The sequence below is a fragment of the Hyaena hyaena genome, unplaced genomic scaffold (assembly GCF_003009895.1).
Source record: "Hyaena hyaena isolate Hyena2069 unplaced genomic scaffold, ASM300989v1 scaffold_479, whole genome shotgun sequence".
In the NCBI taxonomy this organism is placed as follows: domain Eukaryota; kingdom Metazoa; phylum Chordata; class Mammalia; order Carnivora; family Hyaenidae; genus Hyaena; species Hyaena hyaena.
In genome coordinates, this window is record NW_024081107.1 from 855521 (window position 1) to 858044 (window position 2524).

Below are 2524 nucleotides of genomic sequence, written 5' to 3' on the forward strand. Positions count from 1 at the left end.
GTTCAAATTATTATAATATCTCTAAAACAGTTCTTTGCTGTGTTATTTATTTATAAATGTGTTGTTTAACCTCTATTTAGATTTCTTCAATTGATTTCCAGTTTAATTCCATTTGGTCTGAGAACATAGTTTGGATGATTCCTAATACTTAAAAATTTAAAGTGTATTTTATGTCTAGAACATGACCTATTTTGGTGAGTGTTCCATGAGCTTGAGAATACGTATAATGCTGCTTTTAGAGAAAATATTCTATAAATATCATTTAGATGCAGTTGATTAATTTGTTGAAAATAGTATTTCAAATTGGTGGTTCTTATTCATTCAACATGGTAAATATTTTATTCCAATCTCTTTTTGTTAGTACTGTTTCTGGTTCATGCCACTGTGATTCTTACCATTGTTTATTTAATGGTAAGGTGTTTTGTTTTCTTCTGACTTCTTTCAAAAATTTCTCATCTTTGATTTTATGTCATTTGGATATGATCTGTCATGTGTGTGTGTGTGCGCGCGCGCATGTGCATGTATCCTGCTTAGTGTTCTCTAAGTTTCCTGGATCTGTAGTTGTTTTTTGTTATTAATTTCAAAGAAACCTCAACGATTACTTCAAGTATTTCTTATGCTCTTCTCTCTCTTCTCCTTTTAGTATTCCAGTTATACATTTAACTTGTAATTGTCCCCGAGTTCTTGAATAATTTGTTCTTTTATAATTTTTTTCTTTGCATTTCTTTGTTTGGAAAATTTTACTGATTTATCTTCAAGCTCACTGATTCTATCCTTGGTTATGTCCAGTCTGATGAGGTCATAAAGGTATTCTTCATTTCTGTCACAGTGTTTTTGGTTTTTAACATTCCTTTTTTACATTTACTTAGAATTTCTATCTCTTTACTTACATTACTCATTTTTTTTTTTTTTTTTCTTTTTCATGCTGTCTTCTCCCACCGGAACACTTCACTTTAATCAATGAATCATAGTTGTTTTAAATTCCCTATCTGATATTTCTAAAATTTGTGCTACATCAGAGCCTGGCTCTGATGCTTGTTTTGTTTTTTCAGACTGTTCTTTTCTTTTTCTTGTCTTTTAGAGTGCCCTGAGCGTGCACACACACACACACACACACACACACAACATGGCACATCCCCAGGTCCTCATATTTGGACTCCTACCCACAGTGGTCACCATGATAGTGGCCATGGCTCAGAAAGAATCTGTCTGTGAAAACTACAGACTGACCAGACTGCTCTTTGAACACACATGCTCAGCGTGAGTGTACTTCAATTGATACACAAAATTCTATCATTTACTTAAAACTGGCAACCAAATGTTTGGTGATGGAGGCAGACATGACTGGCTCAAGGTCTGGGAGAAGAGCAAGACCTGAGAGGGCTTTCCAGAATAACAATGGGCTCTATGATTCTGACTGTGATTGGAAGGAGCTCTTTAAAGCCAGGCAATACAATGACACCACCATGTGCTGGAAGGTGAACACTATTAAGGTCAGAAGAACTGATAAGGACACTAAAATATTCTACTCTGAACAAGAAAGGACCTACTGGATCATCATCAAACTAAAACACAAACAAGGGAAACACCTCAAGATGTTCAAAGTTTGCAGACTATGCTTAAGGAAGCAATCACAACTCACTATCAACTGGATCCAAAATATATAAAAAATATTCTGTGTGAGAATGATCTTATCACTATTGATCTGATGCAAAATTAATTTCAGAAAACTCAGAATGATGTGAACACAACTGACATGGATTATTATTCTGAATAAAAACATGTTAAAAATGAATCTTTGTTCCACTCCAATAGAACAGGTCTTAGAATAAATGAGGAACAACTGGATCTGGATCCTGGTCGAACTGAAATTTACTATATGGAAAAACCACCTGAATTTTCAATGCAGGGTCTACAAACTGGTATTATTGCTGTCACTGTAATTGTGATACTAGCAGTTATTGCTAGAATCATGCTGGTTATTTCCAGAAAGAACAGAATGGCAAAGTACGAGAAGGCTGAGATAAAGGTGATGGGTGAGATGCAAAGGGAACTCAATACATAATGACTATAATTTGAAGAGTAACTACAAGAAGGGAACTTAGCAAGCAGATTACATGTGTATGCGCACAGGACAAAGAGATCTTCAATGACTATTGTTTTGTTAGTTAACATCTTCTATTTGTAACAGTATTTACAACAGTAAAACCTGTACTCAAGATATAAGGAGTCTGAAATTGACTTTACCAATCTTAAAATTTGACCACAAGTGTCATATATACGCAGATCTGATAGAAAACCCAGAATCTGGACAGCATAGTTAGGATTATTTATGCCTAACATTGATTTGTGTTGCCTTAAATTGCTTAAACTGCCTTAAATATGCTTCCACAGAAGATTCTGAATGAATACTGTCTCATCTGTTTGTGACTGAAAGCTGCCTTTCTATTTACTTTGAGTCTTATACATATAAACTTTTGTTTACAAATTGTGAAATAAAACATTTTAAAACTGAAAAAAAAAA

At 34.1% G+C, this 2524-nt stretch overlaps 1 pseudogene; it reads left to right on the plus strand.

Annotated features, from left to right (window-relative positions):
• Positions 1 to 1126: 1126 nt before the first annotated feature.
• On the plus strand, positions 1127 to 1777 carry LOC120246599 (annotated as a pseudogene).
• The last annotated feature ends 747 nt before the right edge of the window (positions 1778 to 2524 follow it).